This window comes from Ovis aries, chromosome 3 (assembly GCF_016772045.2).
Source record: "Ovis aries strain OAR_USU_Benz2616 breed Rambouillet chromosome 3, ARS-UI_Ramb_v3.0, whole genome shotgun sequence".
NCBI lineage: Eukaryota > Metazoa > Chordata > Mammalia > Artiodactyla > Bovidae > Ovis > Ovis aries.
Window position 1 is genome coordinate 13,312,172 of NC_056056.1, and position 21,894 is coordinate 13,334,065.

General features: G+C 41.3%; 1 pseudogene; it reads right to left on the bottom strand.

The window, feature by feature from the left end:
• Window positions 1-902: 902 nt before the first annotated feature.
• Window positions 903-13,950, bottom strand: LOC101119034 (olfactory receptor 1J4-like; annotated as a pseudogene).
• Between the last annotated feature and the right edge of the window lie 7,944 nt (window positions 13,951-21,894).

Genomic DNA, 21,894 nt, shown 5'->3' on the forward strand with positions numbered 1-21,894 from the left:
GAGAACAGTGTGGAGATTCCTTAAAAACTGGAAATAGAACTGCCTTATGACCCAGCAATCCCACCGCTGGGCATACACACCAAGGAAACCAGAATTGAAAGAGACACGTGTACCCCAGTGTTCATTGCAGCAGTGTTTATAATAGATGTCCATCAGCAGATGAATAGATAAGAAAGCTGTGGTACATATACACAATGGAGTATTATGCAGCCATTAAAAAGAATACATTTGAATCAGTTCTAAGGAGGTGGATGAAACTGGAGCCTATTATACAGAGCGAAGTAAGCCAGAAAGAAAAACACCAATACAGTATACTAACACATATATATGGAATCTAGAAAGATGGTAATGATAATCCTGTATGTGAGACAGCAAAAGAGGCACAAATGTATAGAACAGCATTTTGGAATCTGTGGGAGAGGGAGAGGGTGGGAATGGCATTGAAACATGTATAATATCATATAATAAACGAATTGCCAGACCAGGTTTGATACAGGATGCTTGGGGCTGGTGCACTGGGATGATCTGGAGAGATGGTACAGGGAGGGAGGTGGGAGGGGGGTTCAGGGTGGGGAACACGTGTATGCTCGCGGCAGATTCATGTTGATGTGTGGCAGAACCAATACAATATTGTAAAGTAATTAGCTTCTGATTAAAATAAATAAATTTAAATTTTAAAAAAAGTTTAAAAAAATAATAACCAACAATATATAATTCTCAGTAACAAAATTAATCTTCTAATCAAGCTTCATAATGTTCTAAATAAATAAACAAATATAAAGTTAAAAAAATAAAGAATAACTGGGATGGTGCTAGAGACATGGATGGTCAACATGCAACTATTTAAGAGAGCATTTCTGACAAAGTCAGTGGGTTTAAATAAGAACATGGTTAGGTGATTCTCACTGGATGAAAAGATTATTGCTTCTGAAAAGAATTCCCAGAGCCAATTTCATGTCTCTCTTCCTCAGGCTATAGATGAAGGGGTTCAGCATGGGGGTCACCACTGTGTACATCATTGAGGCAATCATGTCTGAGTCATTGGACTTGCCTGATGAGGTGGAAAGTAAGTGCCATAATGGTTCCATAGAATAGAAACACCACAGAGAGGTGGGAGCCACAGGTGAACAGGGCTTTGCAGAGCCCCTTGGTAGAAGGGACCCTCAGGATGGAGGCCCCAATGAGACCATAAGAGACCAGGATGCCACTCAGTGGAAGAATGACAACTGCAGCCCCTGCAGTGAATATGACCAGCTCATTGAGAGAGGTGTCTGAGCAGGAGAGCTTGAGCAGGGCAGCAAGGTCACAGAAGAAATGTGGGATGATGTTGTCTGCACAGAAGGACAGCTGAGCCAGGAGGATGGTGTGGGACAGGGCACTGACACAAGAGAGGAGCCAGGATCCAGCCAGCAGAAACATGCACAGCCCCTCCCTCATGATGGCCGTGTAGTGGAGAGGGTGACAGATGGCCACATACCTGTCATAAGCCATCACTACAAGAAGAAGGTCATCAATGCAGCCAAAAAGTAAGAAAAAATACATCTGTGCTATGCACCCTGCATAGGGGATGGATTAATCCTAGGTTTGCATGTTTATCACCATCTTAGGGATGGTGACAAATGAAAATGAGACTTCAGTGAGGGCCAAGTGGCTGAGGAAGAAGTACATGGGGGTGTGGAGGCGAGGGTTCAACCTGATGAGCAGAATGATGAGCAGGTTTCCCAGCACTGTGATTAGGTACATGCCCAGGAACAGGGCGGAGAACATGCCCTGCTGCTCTGGCCGGATGGGGAGCCCTAGGAGGAGGAACTTGGACACGTGGCTCTGATTCTCAGGCCTCATGCTCTTCTTATCTCTGCTGGGGATGAACAGAAATGGGAAATGTCAGGGACTTAGACATATTGAACATAGCAATTACCATATGGTTACATACTTTCTCCCAGTGGCTGTGTCCTTATACAGACAAATCTCACTGCATTTCACTCACACATTGATGCCTCATCCAGTGTGATGAGAACAATGAAAATGAGATCTGTCTGAACACTGACACAGTCACTTGGAGACACCAATAACACATTAATGAATGAACATCAATCAAACTCTTCAATGGAAATCAGGAACACCTCATTCTTTTTTAAACATAGTGGAGACACTACAATAGACAAAATCACTGCAGATGGTGATTGCAGCCATGAAATTAAAAGATGCTTACTACTTGGAAGAAAAGTTATGACCAACCCAGATAGCATATTCAAAAGCATAGACATTACTTTGCCAACAACGTTCTCTCTAGTCAAGGCTATGGTTTTTCCAGTGGTCATGTATGGATGTGAGAGTTGGACTGTGAAGAAAGCTGAGTGCCAAAGAATTGATGCTTTTGAACTGTGGTGTTGGAGAAGACTCTTGAGAGTCCCTTGGACTGCAAGGAGATCCAACCAGTCCATTCTAAATTAAATCAGTCCTGGGTGTTCATTGGAAGGACGGATGCTAAAGCTGAAACTCCAGTACTTTGGCCACCTCATGAGAAGTGTTGACTCATTGGAAAACACCCTGATGCTAGGAGGGATTAGGGGCAGGAGGAGAAGGGGACAGAGGATGAGATGGCTGGATGGCATCACCAACTCGACGGACAGGAGTTTGAGTGTACTCTGGGAGTTGGTGGTGGACAGAGAGGCCTGGCGTGCTGCGATTCATGGGGTCACAAACAGTTGGACACGACTGAGCAACTGAACTGAACTGACCTGAATAAATAAGATACAGTCCCTTCTATGGCTTTACAACCAGGCTGCTTATGTGCTTGTGTCTGTCTTGGGCGTGCACAGACACAAACACACACACAGAGATACCACTTAAAGCGTTATTGTAAAATTAATACACCATGTACAAAATAAGCACTCAACCCATAAACTCACCTCTTATCATTAGAATGACATAGAAAGAAAAGAATGGAGGGAAGGAGAGAGGAAGGGAGAAAAAAAGTAAGGAAACACTATGTCATTTCCTCAAAAAATTAAGCATAGAATTACCATATGATTCAGAAATTTCAGGACTTCCCTGGTGGCTCAGTGGTTAAGTATCTGCCTGCAATGCAGGACACTCAGGTTCAATCTCTGGGTTGGGAAGATTGCCTGGAGAAGGGAAAGGCAACCCACTCTAGTATTCTTGCCTGTAGAATTCCATGGACAGAGGAGCCTGGTGGGCTATAGTCCATGGGGTCACAAAACAGTAGGACATAACTAAGTGACTAACACCTCGGAAACTTCACTTCTGATAATATATCCCAAAGAACTGAAAGCAGGGGCTAAAACGATTTGTGTAACCATGTTTGAAGTGAAGTGAAGTGAACTGAAGTGAAAGTTGCTCAGTAGTGTCCAACTCTTTGTGATACCATGGACTATGCTGCTGCTGCTGCTAAGTCGCTTCAGTCGTGTCCGACTCTGTGCAACCCCAGAGACGGGGGCCCACTGTCTCTGGGATTCTCCAGGCAAGAACACTGGAGTGGGTTGCCATTTCCTTCTCCAATGCATGAAAGTGAAAAGTGAAAGTGAAGTCACTCAGTCGTGTCCGACTCTTGGCAACCCCATGAACTGCAGCCTACCAGGCTCCTCCGTCCATGGGATTTTCCAGGCAAGAGTACTGGAGTGGGGTGTCATTGCCTTCTCTGCCCATGGACTATACAGTCCATGAAATTCTCTAGACCAGAATACTAGCATGACTAGCCTTTCCCTTCTCCAGGGGATCTTCCCAACCCAGGGATTGAGCCCAGGTCTCCCACACTGCAGGTGGATTCTTTACACCAGCTGAGCCACAAGGCAATAGCCATGTTTAAAGCAGCATCGTTCACAATAGCCAAAAGATGAAAAGAATCTGTATCCACTGACAAATGAATGGATAAACAAAATGTGGTCTCTACATGCAATGGAATATTCAGTTCAGTTCAGTCGCTCAGTCGTGTCCGACTCTTTGCGACCCCATGAATCACAGCACGCCAGGCCTCCCTGTCCATCACCATCTCCTGGAGTTCACTCAGACTCACGTTCATCGAGTCAGTGTTGCCATCCAGCCATCTCATCCTCTGTCATCCCTTTCTCCTCCTGCCCCTAATCCCTCCCAGCATCAAAGTCTTTTCCAATGAGTCAACTCTTCGCATCAGGTGGCCAAAGTACTGGAGTTTCAGCTTCAGCATCATTCCTTCCAAAGAAATCCCAGGGCGGATCTCCTTCAGAATGGACTGGTTGGATCTCCTTGCAGTCCAAGGGACTCTCAAGAGTCTTCTCCAACACCACAGTTCAAAAGCATCAATTCTTCAGTGCTCAGCTTTCTTCACAGTCCAACTCTCACATCCATACATGACCACTGGAAAAACCATAGCCTTGATAAGAATTACTCATCCTTAAAAAGAAAAGAAATCCTGACACATGCTACAATATCGATTAAACCTTGAGGACATTATGCTAAGTAAAATCAGCTAGTCACAAATATATAAATACTGCATGATTCCACTTACATGAGATTCCCAGAATGGTCAAATTCATAGAGACAAAAAATAGAATGGTGGTTGCTGGGCCTTGCGTGGAGGAGGAAATTGAGAACTTATTATTCAGTGGAGGCAGCGTTTCAGTTTGGGAAGATTAAAATGTTCTGGAGTGGATGGTGGTGATGGCTGTCAACAATGTAAACGTACTTAATGCTACAGAACTGTACACTTAAAAATCATTGAAATGGTAACACTTATATGTATTTTAGTACAATAAAAATTTGTTAATTTAGAAATATGTCACAAGGGTTAATAAGCATTGACTAAAAAGAAGCAGTCAAAAGGAGAGTGACCCCAAAACTCAATAAATCAATTCATTATCTAGGCAGAATGAGTGACCAAGATTCCAGATCAGAAACTAAATATAACAAAGATATGAGGTGACCATCAAGCAAGATCAAGAAGCTTCCTGAAAATGTGTGTTGACTTCTGGGATCTCCCCTCACATCCAGGGCCCAGACTATGGTCCCTAAAGATGAGTACATCCATTGCACTTGACTCACTGAACTTTTAATAAATTTGGAATAAGTATTAGTAACTGTCGTCATAAATCTGCCTGACAATATAGGTGATGCAGGAGATGCCAGTTCCATTCCTGGCTCGTGAAGATCCCTGGAGGAGGAAAGGGCAACCCACTCCAGTATTCTTGTCAGGAGGATCCCATGGACATAGGAGCCTGGCGGGCTTCAGTCCATACTGTCATAAAGCTCGGGCGTGACTGAGGGACTGAGCATGACACATGTAAGTGCCTTCTTGTGCGCCCCTGCCTCTCTCTTCCTTTCCATCTCTAGTGTTTTAGAATGGCTGAGTGAGTTCTGAGCACACTCACAAAATGAGTGGTCAGAGAACCAAGACATTACAGATGCTGTAGGACCAAAAAGTTGTATCAGCATTCACAGTCATCGGATTAACTAGACAAGGTTCCAGAGTTGACTCCACCATGTCCCCCAAAGTGTGGAAATAATTAAATGTTGATGAAAAAAGTCCTAGAGAACTTCAGCAACCTTCAAGCCACCAGAACAAATTGCCACCTAACTTGGCATACAGAGGACTTTGTTTACAGCTTCCTTTTATGTCTAGAGCTGAGACAAGACAAGAGTCAGGCTGCGAGGCTGTCTCCCCAGGCCAAATGCATACACATGTTTCTAAGTCACTCACTTAGCCCGCTCTGCTCTACACTCATTTAATAAGAGGAGAATTAGATTGTGAGGGAGTTGTACACAAAAACAGACACACAGAGTAACAGAGTGCTTCTTTTTGACCCTCTCTCACTTATCTTAGACAAAAATGTAGAACCTTTTATGGATTCAGACCAACTTACACACACCTTTAAAATGAAATACTTTGTCATTACACAACTTAAAAATCATGTAAACAAAACCCTTCTATACTGTTGGTGTGGATATAAATGGTGCAGCTGCTATGAAAAACAGTATGGAGTTTTCCCAAAACATTAAAACCAGAACTACCATCTGATATGGCAATCCCGTTTCTGGGTATATATCAGAAAGGATAGAAATCAAGATCTCAAAGATATATTTACTCTCACATGTACTGCAGTACTATTCACAATAGTTAAGTTATGGAAACAACCAAAATGTCCATTGTCAGATGAGTGAATAAAGAAAATATGGCATACATATACAACGGAATATCATTTTGCCTTTAAAAAAGGAAATTCTTTTTTTTTTAATTTTAATTTTTACTTTATTTTACTTTACAATACTGTATTGGTTTTGCCATACATTGACATGAATCCACCACGGGTGTACATGCGTTCCCAAACATGAACCCCCCTAGGAAATTCTGACATATGTGACATTGGGGATGAACCTGGAGGATATTATGCTAAGCCAGTCCTTTAAGGAAAAATAATTTTTTATTTCAGTTTCAGTTTCAGAAATGACTTCAGTTTAAGAAATTCATAGAAGCAGAGAATAAATGAAGATTATCAAGGGCTAGAGAGAAGAAGAGGGGAAAATATAGTGTGTTATTCAATCAATATAAAGTTTCCGTTGTGCAAAATGAATTAATTCTAGAGTCCTGCTATACAGCATATTGCCTAGAGTCAAAAATTCTATATTGTGCATTTAAAAACTCCTTAAAAGAGTGAAGTCCATGTTAAGTTTTCTTACCACAATAAAGGGACACAAGGAATTTTTTTAGAAGAGATAGACGTGTCAATGACTTGATTGTGGTGATGGCTTCACATGTGTGTGCGTAGGTCCAAACTCCTCAGATTGTATACATTAGATATGTACAGTCTGTTATAGTAATCACACTGCAAAAGCTGATTGAAAAAAATATGCCAAGACCACATCCATTCACCAAGACAGTTCATAAACTGTACACACACATAGAGAAACTCCACTACACACACTGAATCACACATAGTCAAACCCAACACATAGATAACTTACACACACTCACACAAGCACACACCCATGCAGTGTATGAGAATTCCAGCCCTCCATGGTCTGTTATCAGCCCATTATAGGACTTTCTACAATGATGGGAATATTCTACATCTGCTTTGTCCAATACAGTAGCACTAACCTCATGTGACTACAAAAGACTTGAAATATAGCTAGCGCAAATAAGAAACCAAATTTTTAATTTTAGGTAATTTTAACTCATTTTAATTTTATGGTCACTTGCGTGGCTGGCAGCACCACTGAATCAGTGTGTACACCAGTGAACACATAGTTGTACAAGCAACATAAACACACCTTTCCTCTCTCTTTCTCCTAGTCAATGCACATATCTAGGAAAAGAGATGGTCTCCCACCTTGCTCAGATCATTGTTGATTCTTGCTGGTCTAGGCTGCTCCCTAAACATCCATCTCTTATACCTCTATGATCTAAGGATCTTTAGCACCTTCCATGTCTGACTACAAGAACTAGAACAATGAGCAGAAAGATTCATTTTTACCAATAGGACTAAGGCCCCAGGGAACACAGCCCCAAGCTTCTGGTTGGAGAAGAAACCAGCTGAGCTAATTGGCTAATTTCTTGCCTTCCTCTTGAGATGGATCCTTGCAGAGGCCAAAGGGCTGAGCCACAGGAGTCCTGGGAGAAGGTGTCCCTAATGTCACTAACATGTTAGCCACCCTTCTGCCTGCTCATGAGGAGGAGAAGAGGTGAATGCCCTTGACCTTTGAAGAATTCAGCAATGAACTCAGCAATGCCTCCTCATATATCGCAGTACGGTCCAGACAGAGCAGTATTAACCTTTGAGAGTCCCACACCCCTGATCTCCAATTGTATTAGAGCACACACTCCACTGTTACCATTTATTCCATCCATATAGAACCACGAAAGACCCACAAAATCCAGAACAACCTTGATAAAAATGAACTAGGATCTAATAAACTGAAGGAATGGTTACCCATAGGAGATAGGTCAGGAGTGGGACAGAAAGAATGTGGGATGGGAACCAATATTGATATGGATTATAAAATTTCAGCCTGTTTAGATACATTAAAACTCATGAGCTCAAGTTGACACCAAAGAGTTCTTTCCAGCCTCTCCTTTTCCATGTACATGGCATCCTTCCCCAACTGATGAATTACTCCTTTTTCCAGAATAAGTTTATTAATTTGCTAAAGTTTTGAATATAAGTAATTTCAGAATCTTGAACTCAAACCACTGTTAATGACAAACTAACTTCCCCTCAAACACTTACTCAGTGTTTATATACAAAATTATGTGTTTGATAATTACTTAATTAATTTATTTTCCCCTTTAGTCTGATTATGGTATTAATTTGAAATATAGTTAAGCTCATTTTTTGGTTTATTCTACTTTTATTTATTTTCCATTATCTTCTATTTATTTTTTAGTAGGTAAAAGATAACATAGTCAAATTATACAAATGAATATACTCATCTCCTCATCTTTTTCTATTCATTCCCACCCACATCCTGTAGGTAAACGGTCTCATTAGTTTCTGATTTATTCTTTCTGTGCTTCTTGCTCAGTGAGAAGTTACATTTATATATTGGGTTGGCCAAGAAATTCATTTAGTTTTTCCATACCATCTTATGGAAAAACACAAACAAATGCTTTGGCCAACCCAATATTAGCTTCCTTTCATTTTCACATGAGAAGTAGCATTATATAGATGCTCTTTTATGTTTCTTTTTTCCATTTATTTATCTTTAACATAAATTTATTTATTTTAATTGGTGGCTAATTAATTTACAATATTGTATTGGTTTTGCTATACATCAACATGAATCTGCCACAGGGTTAATAATATAGCTTGGAAATCCCTTCACATTGATTCATAGGTATCTTTGTCATTATTTTTTCATAGCTGAAAAGTATTCAATTGCACTGATGTTCCACAGAGTTTTCTTTTGAAGCCCTAGAATAGGATAGCACTGATAAATGTATCAAATGCCATCTAACTGTGTACTTCAAATGGTTAAAATGGTACATTTCATGTTGTGTCATTATACTACAATGGGCTTTTCAGGTGGCTCAGTGGTAAAGAATCCTGCAAATAAATGCAGGACTCAGGGGATGCAGGTTCAATCTCTGGCTCGCGAAGATCCCCTGGAGAAGGAAATGGCAACCCATTCCAGTATTCTTGCCTAGGAAATCCCATGGACAGAGGGGTCTGGCAAGCTACAGTCCATACGGTTGAAAAGAGTTGGATACAACTGAGTGACTGAGTACACACTCACATTATACTACAATGAAAAAATTTTTTAGGGAAAGTAAGACATAATTTCTACATAATGTAAAGCACAGAAAAAGAATTGTATAATAATAATAATATATGATCAATTGTTCAATAGAGGAGGAAATGAAATAAAATGTACGTTTAATTAATCAAAAGGGAATAAGAGAAGAGACAATAAATAGGAAATCAGATATCTTAATTAGAAAGCTTGTAGAAATACAGAGATTTCCTTGGCAGTCCAGTGCTTAGGACTCTGTGCTCCCAATGTGGGGGAAATTGCCACATGATGCAGCAAAACAAACAAACAAACAAAAAAAATAGAAATAACAGACAATATAAATTCACATACATTCTATCCTTTATTATTAGATGTTAAGAGATAAATTTTTCCAGTAGTCCTGTATGGATGTGAGAGTTGAACTATAAAGAAAGCTGAGCACCAAAGAATTGATGCTTTTGAACTATGGTATTGGAGAAGACTCTTGAGATTCCCTTGGACTGCAAGGAGATCCAACCAGTCCATCCGAAAGGAGATCAATCCTGAGTGTTCACTGGAAGGACTGATATTGAAGCTGAAACTCCAATACTGTGGCCACTTGATGCGAAGGGCTGACTCATTTGAAAAGACGCTGATGCTGGGAAAGATTGAAGGTGGGAGAAGGGGACTACAGAAGATGAGATGGTTGGATGGCATCACCTACTCAATAGACATGAGTTTGGGTAGACTCCAGGAGTTGGCAATGGACAGGGAGGTCTGGTGTGCTGCAGTCCATGGGGTTGCAAAGAGTCAGACACGACGAGCAGCTAACTGAACTTAACTGAAGAGATAAATTCTCCAGAAATACAATGATTGTCAATCCATGTATAAAAAGCAAAACTCAACTTTACACTACTAACAACTAACACTTAACAGATAAAGACATTTTTAAAAAATGGGCAAAAGAACTAAACAGACATTTCTCCAAAGAAGGCATACAGATGGCTAACAAACACATGAAAAGATGCTCAACATCACTCATTATCAGAGAAATGCAAATCAAAACCACAACGAGGTATCATCTCACATCGGTCAGAATGGCTGCTATCAAAAAGTCTACAAAAAATAAATGCTGGAGAGGGTGTGGAGAAAAGGCAACCCTCTTATACTGTTGGTGGGAATGCAAACTAGTACAGCCACTATGGAGAACAGTGTGGAGATTCCTTAAAAAACTGGAAATGGAACTGTCATATGACCCAGCAATCCCACTGCTGGGCATACACACTGAGGAAACCAGAATTGAAAAAGACACATGTACCCCAATGTTCATTGCAACACTGTTTACAATAGCCAGGACTTGGAAGCAACCTAGATGTCCATCAGCAGACAAATGGATAAGAAAGCCATGGTACATATACACAGTGGAATATTACTCAGGTATTAAAAAGAAGACATTTGAATCAGTTCTAATGAGGTGGATGAAACTGGAGCCTATCATACAGAGTGAAGTAAGTCAGAAAGAAAAACACCAATATAGTACGTTAACGCATATATATGGAATTTAGAAAGATGGTAACGATGACCCTATATGCGAGTCAGCAAGAGACACAGATATAAAGAACAGACTTTTGGACTCTGTGGGAAAAGGTGAGGGTGGGATGATTTGAGAAAATAACATTGAAACATGTATATTACCATATGTGAATTATATTGCCAGTCCAGGTTTGATGCATGAGACAAGGTGCTCAGGGCCGGTGCACTGGGATGACCCTGAGGGATGGGATGGAGAGGGAGGTGGGAAGGGGGTTCAAGATGGGCAACACATGTGAGTGTATGGCAAAAACCACTACAATATTGCAAAGTAATTAGCTTCCAATTAAAATAAATTAATTAATTTTTTAAAAAAAGTTTCAAGCAAAGTGATGGAAAAAATACCATGTAAACACTAACCAGAAGAAAGCTGGGAATGGTTTAATCACTAAATCGGGTCTGACTCTTGCAACACCATGGACTGTAGCCAGCCAGGGTCCTCTGTCCATGGGATTCTCTAGGCAAGAGTAGTGGAGTGGATTGCCATTTCCTTCTCCAGGGGATCTTCCTGATCCAGGAATTGAACCCCTTTCTCCTGCATTGCAGGAAGATTCTTTACTGACTGAGCTACAAGGGAAGCCCCAAAAGAAAATTAGTATATCTTACTAACATCAGAAGTAACTGAGATGTTATATAAGGAGCCATTGCTAAAGAGAAATGTCTCCTAATTATAAATGCAGTGGTGTTTTGTTAAATGAATAAAAATGTCTCTCTATTGTAAGGGAGACTCGCTCTGTAGTATTTGCTAATTTCTGTAAGTGTTCCATTCAGTTTAGTTCAGTTGCTCAGTAGTGTCTGACTCTTTGCAACCCCAGGGACTGCAACATGCTAGATTTCCCCATCTATCATCAACTCCTGGAGCTTGATAAAAGTGTAATTCTCCCTTATTATGACTGGTTTCAATCCACTAGCATGTTGTCATTGAACCTGGAGTTTATATAAGGCATTCAAAACCAGCTTGAAGCCAATGCATCCAATTTCAGCATACCTTACATAGAAGAATCAGTCCACCAAGAGCAGATCATGATGCTCAATCTGTGTGTCCTCAACAACACAGTATAAAAATGTTTTGCATAAGATTTTCCACATTTTATGACACAATGGAAAAACAGAAAAAATAAAGTTAAGAATATTTAAAAATCCAACAAACTGGACTTTGTTGGCATATTAACAACACTACAACATGACAGCTGGACCTATCACATCAAGGTGAATAGATGGGGAAAAAATGAAAATAGTGACAGACTTTCTTTTCTTGGGCTCCAAAATCACTACAGACAGTGACTGCAGCCATGAAATTAAAAGACGCTTGCTCCGTGGAAGAAAAGCTGTGACAAACCTGCTGCTGCTGCTGCTAAGTCGCTTCAGTCGTGTCCGACTCTGTGCAACCTCATAGATGGCAGCCCACCAGACTCCCCCATCCCTGGGATTCTCCAGGCGAGAACACTGGAGTGGGTTGCCATTTCCTTCTCCAATGCATGAAAGTGAAAAGTGAAAGTGAAGTCACTCAGTCGTGTCTGACTCTTCGCGACCCCATGGACTGCAGCCTACCAGGCTCCTCCACCCATGGGATTTTCCAGGCAAGAGTACTGGAGTGAGGTGTCATTGCCTTTTCCCCAGACAGTATATTAAAAAGCAGAGACATCACTTTGGTGATAAAGGTCCATATAGTCAAAGCTATGGTTTTTCCAGTAGTCATGTATGAATGTGAGAGTTGGACTGTAGAGAATGTTGAGTGCTGAAGAACTGATATTTTTGAACTGTGCTGCTAAAGAGGACTCTTGAGAGTTCCTTGGACAGCAAGGAGATCAAATCAGTCAATCCTAAAGGAAATCAACCCTGAATATTCACTGGAAGGGCTGATGCTGAAGCTCCAATACTTTGACCACCTGATGCAAAGATCCAACTCATTGGAAAAGACTCCGATGCTGGGAAAGACTGAGGAGGAGAAGGGGGCACAGAGGATGAGATGGTAGGATGGCATCACCGACTCAATGGACATGAGTTTGAGCAAACTCTGGGAGATAGTGAAGGACAGGGAAGCCTGGCATGCTGGTGTTCAGGGGGTTGCAAAGACTGGACACGACTGAATAACTAAACAACATGAAAGCAGAATGCATATTCATTTAAAGTTACACAAAGTTGCCAAACCATACAATAATTTTAGAAGATATATATCACTGTGCTCAAGACTGTAAACAGAGGATTTAGTGATTCTCATCTGAAGAAGTTACCGCTAAAGACAAATATTTCTAGGGCTTGTTTGATGTCTCTGTTTCTGAGGCTATAGATAAAGGGGTTCAGCATGGGCGTAACCACTGTATATATGACTGAAGCAATTATGTCTTTGTCATTGGAGTCCCATAATGAGGAGAAAAAGTAAGCACCAGCAAGTGTCCCATAGTACAAAGATACCACAAAGAGGTGGGAGCCACAGGTGGAGAAGACTTTAAAGAGTCTCTTAGTGGACGGGACCCTCAGGACGATGGTCCCTATACGAACATATGAGCCCAAGATGCTACTCAGAGGCAAGATGAACAGCATTCCTCCTTCAGTAAAGATGACCAGCTCATTGATGGAAATGTCTGAGCAGCTCATCTTCAGGAGGGCAGGGAGGTCACAGAAGAAGTTGGGGATGGTATTTTCAGCACAGAAGGACAGTTGGACCAAGAGGAGGGTGTGCAACAGGGCATGGATACAACAGAAGAACCAGGACACAGCTACCAATGAGATACACAGCTCCTGCCTCATGACAGTGGTGTAGTGAAGTGGCTGACATATGGCTACATACCTGTCATATGCCATCACTGCAAGAAGGAAGTTGTCAAGACAGCCAAAAAGTATGAAAAAATACATCTGGGAAATGCACTCCACGTAGGGGATGGATTGTTGCTGAGTATGCATGTTCATCAGCATCTTTGGAACTGTGATAGTGGAAAGGGAAATGTCAGAGAAGGCCAGGTGGCTGAGGAAGAAGTACATGGGGGTGTGGAGGCGAGGGTCCAGCCTGATGAGCAGGACGATGAGCAGGTTGCCCAGCACTGTTGTGAGGTACATGCCCAGGAACAGGGCAAAGAATATGCCCTGCTGCTCTGGCAGGATGGGGAGCCCCCGGAGGAGGAACTCTGACACGCTGCTCTGGTTCTCCTTCCTCATGGTCTGCTCATGTCTGCTGGGGATGAAGGAGAGGGGAAAAGGTCAGAAGCTTTGATATTGTGATTAAGGCTGCCACACTAAGGTCTCTCTGGCTTCCCTGGTGGCTCAGACAGTTAAGAGTCTGCCTGCAATGTGAGAGACCCGGGTTCAGTTTCTGCGTTAGAAAGATACCCTAGAGAAGGAAATGGCAATCCACTCCAGTATTCTTGCCTGGAAAATCCCATGGATGGAGAAGCCTGGCAGGCTACAGTCCATGGCGTTGCAAGGAGTCAGACACAACTGAGCGACTAATACACATACACACTAAGGTCTCTAACTTACTCATAGAGAAGAAGAATTTTCTCCTAAATTCCTTTTATCACCTAGTGCTATCAGAGCAAGTGACAAATCCTCAATGCTCAATAGATTAATTTGGATGGAGACCGGAGTAAATTCATTCTTTGGTTTTCTTTTTAATTAACCATGTTTCTAGCACTAAGCTTTTGGCTAGAAAGTGAAAATTGCTCAGTCGAGTCTGACTCTTTGTGGCCCCATGGACTATACAGTTCATGGAATGCTCCAGGCCAGAATACTAGAGTGGGTAGCTGTTCCCTTCTCCAGGCGATCTTTCCAACCCAGATATCAAACCTAGGTCTCCCACATTGCAGGTGGATTCTTTATCAGATGAGTCAAGATACAGGATACTAACCTTCTAATGAACACCTGCCAAAGGACTGACTAATGTTATGGACCTGAAGCCAGATTCCTCATGCTGTGATCCTGGCCCCACTGCTTTCTAGGTGTATGACTTGGGATGCTAAATCTCTCTCAGCCTCTTGTTGTGGCTCTGTAATGCTAAGATACCAATATCACACATCACACATTCATAGAGTTAATCAGAGGGTTGTAATTCAATGCACATTAATTAGTTAATTAATTATCTAAGAACAGAAGGGCTGTGATGGCGCACAAGGAGATCCAACCAGTCCATTCTAAAGGAGATCGGCCCTGGGTGTTCTTTGGAAGGAATGATGCTAAAGCTGAAACTCCAGTACTTTGGCCACCTCATGTGAAGAGTTGACTCATTGGAAAAGACTCTGATGCTGGGAGGGATTGGGGGCAGGAGGAGAAGGGGATGACCGAAGATGAGATGGCTGGATGGCATCACTGACTCAATGGACGTGAGTCTGAGTGAACTCCGGGAGTTGGTGATGGACAGGGAGGCCTGGCATGCTGCGATTCATGGGGTCGCAGAGAGTCGGACACGACTGAGTGACTGAACTGACTGACTGAACTGACTGACTGACTGAAGAGCAGAATCCTGCATAAGATACATACAAAATTTTATCGATTACTTTTATGACAGGATAAGTATCTTAAAACCCAGTATCAAATTCAGGGACTTAATAAAACAGTATTATGAGATGATCAGCACAAGGACCAAAAAACTGGCCTGCAATTTGCATCTCTCCAAGCTCTCACACTCTTAAGGTGAACTTCTGAGTTTGGATCCTATTAGTGGGATAAATTCCCTGGGGGAACATATTTTCATTGTTGTTCAGTCACTCAGTCATGTCCGACTCTTTGCAACCCCATGGACTGCAGTAAACAAGACTTCCCTGTCCTCTATCTCCCAGAGTTTGCTCAAACTCCTATCTGTTGAGTCAATCATGCTATCTAAATATCTCATCCTCTGTCGCCCCCTTCTCCTCCTGCTTGCAATCTTTTCCAGCATCAGAGTCTTTTCCAATGAATCGATCTTTTCAACAGGTGGCCAAAATACTGGAGCTTCAGCTTCACTATCAGTCCTTCCAATGAATATTCAGGGTTGATTTCCTTTAGGATTTGCTGGTTTGATCACCTTGCTGTCTATGGGACTCTCAAGAGTCTTCTTTGGCACCACAGTTCAAAAGTTCAATTCTTTGGCACTCAGGCTTCTTTATGGGTCAACTCTTATATCCATACATGACTACTGGAAAATGATAGCTTTGACTATACATACCTTTGTCAGCAAAGTGATGCCTCTCCTTTTAATACATTGTCTAGGTTTGCCATAGCTTTTCTTCCAAGGAGCAAGTGTCTTTTAATTTGGTGGCTTCAGTCACTGTCAGCAGTGATTTTGGAGACCAAGAAAATAAGTCATCACTGTTTCCATTGTTTCCCCATCTGTTTGCCATGAAGTGATGGGACCAGATGCCATGATCTTCGTTTTCTGAATGTTGAGTTTTAAGCCAGATTTTTCACTCTCCTCTTTCACCTTCATCAAGAAGCTTTTTAGTTCCTTTTTGCTTTCTGCCATTAGGGTGGTGTCATCTGCCTATCTGTGGTTATTGATATTTCTCCTGGCAATCTTGATTCCAGCTTGTGCTTCATTCAGCCTGACATTTTGCATGATGTATTCTGCATAAAAGTTAAATAAGAAGAGTGGCAATATACAGCCTTGACATATTCCTTTCCCAATTTGGAACCAGTCTGCTGTTCCATGTCCAGCTCTAACTGTTGCTTCTTGACCTGCATATAGGTTTCTCAGGAGGCAGGTAATATGGTCTGGTATTCCCATCTCTCTTAGAATTTTCCATAGCTTGTTGTGATCCATGCAGTCAAAGGCTTTAGTGTAGTCAATGGAGCAGCAGTAGATGTTTTTGTGGAATTCTCTTGCTTTTTCTATGATCCAGCGTATGTTGGCAATTTGATCTCTGGTTCCTCTGCCTTTTCTAAATCCAAATGAACATCTGTAAGTTCTTGGTTCATGTACTGTTAAAGCCTAGCTTGGAGAATTTTGAGCACGACCTTGCAAGCATATGAAATGAGTGCAATTGTGCAGTAGTTTGAATATTACTTGGTATTATCCTTCTTTGGGATTGGAATGAAAACTGGCCTTTTCCAGTGCCTTGACCTACCAGGGTCCAGCCCCAGTGGATCCAGGGAATTCGAAGCAGGGATGGCGTTGGAGAGGGAAAAACTTATTTATTTATTAATATAAGATTAGATTATGAAGAAATAGTGTAGTAGGAAAATTAAGTGGAGAAAAGAGGCTGATTAACTTGGTTTACGTGGAAAATCAATAAAGTTCCAGACAAGGAACTTGCACCATCTACATTAGGCCGCCGGTGCCCGTTTGAATATCGGACAGTGCCCCGCCTTGGGCTCTCTCTCTTATGGATCTTAGAAGCTGGGACAAGTAAGTAGACATGGTGAGCCTCCACGCCCCAGATGGGAATTCAGCCTGAAATTAGAGTAAAGAGGAGACATGGGGGAAACCAGTCGTTCCAATGACTGGCCCCACCTCTATTGTCGTTCAAGGCCTTTTATACTTTTTTGATTGTACATAGAAATCAAGGGGTAATACAAAATTATGCAGCATTAGCAGCCCAGACTCTTTCTGTACATCTTTTTGTATGCAAAAAGTCTCAGGTGATTTACATTATCTTCTGGCCAAGAGGCTTGTTAACACTTTTGGCTCTCTTCCTTAATGAATGCTAATTTTGTTTCCCCTGAAGTGTTTTTCTTTAATCTGCATCTCTTTAAAGCACTAAAGTTATATCTCTATAGAACAGAGGCGCAGTGGGTTATAACAAAGAAGGTGCTTAACTCAAAGATCTAATGTTACTACTTGTTTTTTCTATATACCAACTATATCAACAAGTAAAAATATGAAAATTTGGCAGCAAGTATTGGCTCAACAAATGAAACCTTTAATCAGTCCTATTCCAATGATTTTGACTCCTCAGAAGCCCCTACATTCCTAGGATGTTTTAAGCTTCCTGTGCCTCCTGCAGTCAGGAGGCCTCAAACAATCACATGTGCAGCTGTACGAGTCCTGCAGGCAGGCTAGAAAGCCATCAGAGGGGTTTTTGGATTGAAACACTCGTATTATGCCCAGGAGATTTATTATCTAAATCTCTAATTTTTTCCAGAAAAAGGTGGTGGAGGGACAGCCCTCTGTTAATGTCAGAAGAGTAGGTGGAAAGCATAACGCAGTAAAGCAGGCAGACTCTTGTCTTAGGGGATGGATGCTCAGGAAATTCCAGGGGGAACCCCTGAAGCCTGATCATGTCCTTGTATTTTGTCAGGCTTCCTTCCGCATGACCTTGTCACAGGCGGGATTCCTCACACTGGCCCCCGGCATTGACCACTGCTGAGTTTTGCAAATTTGTTCACATATTGAGTGCAACATTTTAACAGCATCATCTTTTAGGATTTGAAATGTCTCAGCCAGAATTCTATCATCTCTGCTAGCTTTGTTCAGAGTAATGCTTCCTAAACCCCACTTGACTTCAACTCCAGGATGTCTGGCTCTAGGTGAGTGATCACACCATCATGGTTATCTGGGTCATTAAAACATTTTTTGTACAGTTCTTCTGTGTATTCCTTCCATCTCTTCTTAATATCTTCTGCTTCTGTTTGGTCCATACTGTTTCTGTTATTTATTGAGCCCATCTTTGCCTGAAATGTTCCCTTTGTATCACTAATTGTCTTGTTTATCTTCTTGTCAAGAAATAAACCATCCTTCTGTACATGTATCTTCAAACATTTCTGGTACTTCCTGTTGACTCAGATCTGGGTGTTCATAGGTAGGAAGACACCTGAGATCTGGCATCTGAGAGCTAGGAGATACTGAAGGATTGGAAGGGTCTATTAGAATTTAGTTGCCTGATTGACCATTCATGATTCCCCAATATTGATCTTCACACTGGATAATTATTGACATTTAATGAACACTGTGTCAGACTAATACATTTTTGGATAATAGCTTCACTAAGTTTTTTCAACAGTCCTAAGAGGTAGGTGTTATTAAACTTCATTGTCAACATACTCAGAAAGAGTAGGAAGCTAGCATGTTTATACAGTAGCATCTATAGTCACAATCATTTATTAGGTTTATTTTTTAAATTTATTGGAACATCTATTCCTATGACTCTACTATTTCTCTGTCTCTCTTTAGAGAAAATAGTCAGGACCTTAAGATGTGTTATTTCAAGATCTGATGGAGTCTTCTACTCAGATAACTGTCAACATTCATATTCCTGTAGTCTTTTAGTCTGTAAATGGCTTTTATTTGCCTTCAATTTTGTTCGGTCCATCAGTGTTTATTTATATCTGGAAAGTAGAGAAAACTTTCTTGCCTTGAAAATCCCATGAACAGAGGAGCCTGGTGGGCTACAGTCCATGGGGTTGCAAACAGTCAGACATGACTGAGCACAATCGTACACACACACACACACTCAAACTATTAATAGGTGAATACAGTCAGGATGTGAGTCAGGAAAACTCACAAACAAAAGGCACATGTACAATTCAGCTACACAGAGAGAACTCTCAAGCATCCTCTACACAGACACTGCAGTCCAAGAGGTTATTCGTATTTGAATCATGAGCCATGCAGAAGGTATTACACACAGCACAGAAGCAAAAAACGCAAGTCAAATGAACACACACTGATAGGAAATTTCCAGCTTCTCTGGAAATCCAGTTACACAAACACACATAGTTATACAACACAACACATACACAGATACATGCAGTGTCCCTCATGGTCACAGATGCACACATTTGCACACAGGCACACATGCACGACTGTGGAGATTTCTGGGCTCCTCCTGAGCTACCTTCAGATACCTTCCACTTCTTTCTGTTACCTGAATCCTCACTTTCTGCCCAAAAGACCCAGCATCCAAAGAAAAAGAGCAAACCTTGGTGGCCTGAGGACCTTTACAGACATGATAGTCTGTAAAAGCAAGAAGGTCTCTTTTGACTCATCAAAAAGAAACCCCAGAGGGAAACAGCCACCAATCCTTGACTAGAGAAGCAGTCAACTGGGGGCTAATTGCCCAGCTTTCTCCTGGCCCCTCAGGAGGGAGTATACTTGGAGTGCAGAGGGGCTGAGCTCTACCTGGAGCCACAGGAGAAATTGTCCCTAAAGTCAGTGGTACCTTGGGCTTCTAGACAAGTCTCATCTGGGAGGCAGAGGTTCCCCCATTCCCTGTGGCCTCTGCATCGTGAGTTCAGCTTCTCTCTGCTGATGTATGGTACACACAGTCCTTATGATCTCAGCAAGCTTCTTTCTGCAGGCTTCCTAACATCTACACAGGCCTCCGTTGGAACACAAAGTCCCTTAAAATGTACAGGTCTTCTCACTCTTCCGTGAGGTTCTCTAGGGTATGGTCTGTGCCTTGCTCAGGAGTAGGGGAAATGAATCTACAACTTTGAAAAAGACTCAGGGCTCTCCCCCTAGTAAAAGAGCAAGACTGAGCAAGTTATCAGAGAGCTCAGATTCAGTTCCTTCAAACTAGAAGTAATAATCGTTCTCTTCATGTCAATTTGAAGGATGCATAAATGAGTTTTATTGAAAGCTTGACAAATATTAAGGTTTATTGTCAATGTCTTTATCACCGAGTTCATGCACACTAGGTCGTTTTTCAGTTCAGTTCAGTTCAGTCTCTCAGTTGTGTCCGACTCTTTGCGACCCCATGAACTGCAGCGCAGCAGGCCTCCCTGTCCATCACCAACTCCCGGAGTTCACTCAGACTCACGTCCATCGAGTCCGTGATGCCATCCAACCATCTCATCCTCGGTCATCCCCTTTTCCTCCTGCCCCCAATCCCTCCCAGCATCAGAGTCTTATCTAATGAGTCAACTCTTCGCATGAGGTGGCCAAAGTACTGGAGTTTCTGCTTTAGCATCATTCCTTCCAAAGAAATCCCAGGGATGATCTCCTTCAGAATGGACTGGTTGGATCTCCTTGCAGTCCAAGGGACTCTCAAGAGTCTTCTCCAACACCACAGTTCATTAAGGCTCTCATAAGAGTAAACACCAACGCATGCTCTGGAGATGTAACAATGAATAATATCAACAGATATCCCTTTTGTGAAATACACACCCAAGTAGGAGTGGTGCAGAAAAAAAATTATTAATGCAAAATGAATAGGATATAAATGGTCAAAAGTGCCTGATAAAAATCAGGCACAGAGTTAGGGAGAATGATGAAGTTCAGAAAAGACCCAGTGTTACAGGGTTATTTTTCACAGAAACCCAGATATCCCTCCAATCAAGTGACTCCAGATCTATAAACTTGTTTACACCATTGCACACTTATTAGAATGGCTAAAATGGAAATGGCTAAATGGAAAGGACCATTGCTATCAAGTGTCACTGAAGGTATGACAGAATTGTAACTCTCATATACTGCTAGTGAAAGTATGAAACAGTTTGAAATTTTCTTTAAAAGCTAAACATATACCAAAATAGATAACTAATAAGCACCTACTGCATAGCACAGAGAACTCTACTCAATACTCCATAATGACCTATATGGGAAAAGAATCTAAAGCAGTGGATATATAACTGCTTTATGATATACATAAAACTGATTCACTGTTATACAGCAGGAACTAACATAGCATTGTAAATCAACTATACTCCAATAAAAATTTAAAAAATAAAAGTAGTGAAGTGGGGAAAAAAGTTAAAATATACAGTAAGTTCCTTACATATGAACAAGTTCTCTTCTGAGAGTGCATTGTTAGTTCAATTTGCTCACAAGTCCAACAGAGTTAGCATAGGTACCCAACTAACACAATCAGCTATAGAATACAGTACTGTAATAGGTTTATAATAGTTTTCACACAACTAATACATAAAAGACAAACAAACACAAAAAAGTAAAGAAAACATTTTTAATCTTATAGAACAGTACCTTGAGAAGGACAATACTACAATATAACAACTTACATAAAGGGACACATTTGCATCTTTGGAAGTTTGCAACTTGAGGTTACTGTACCTACCGTGGGACTAGGTATTTGTCCAGAGAAAAAGAATGTATACATCTATACATAGATTTATACAAGAATGTTCATAACAACTTTATTTAATAGCCAAAACTGGAGATAGCCCATATATCCATCAAAAAATCTGTGGTATATCCATGCAATGGAATACTATTACCAATTTTTGTAAATAAAC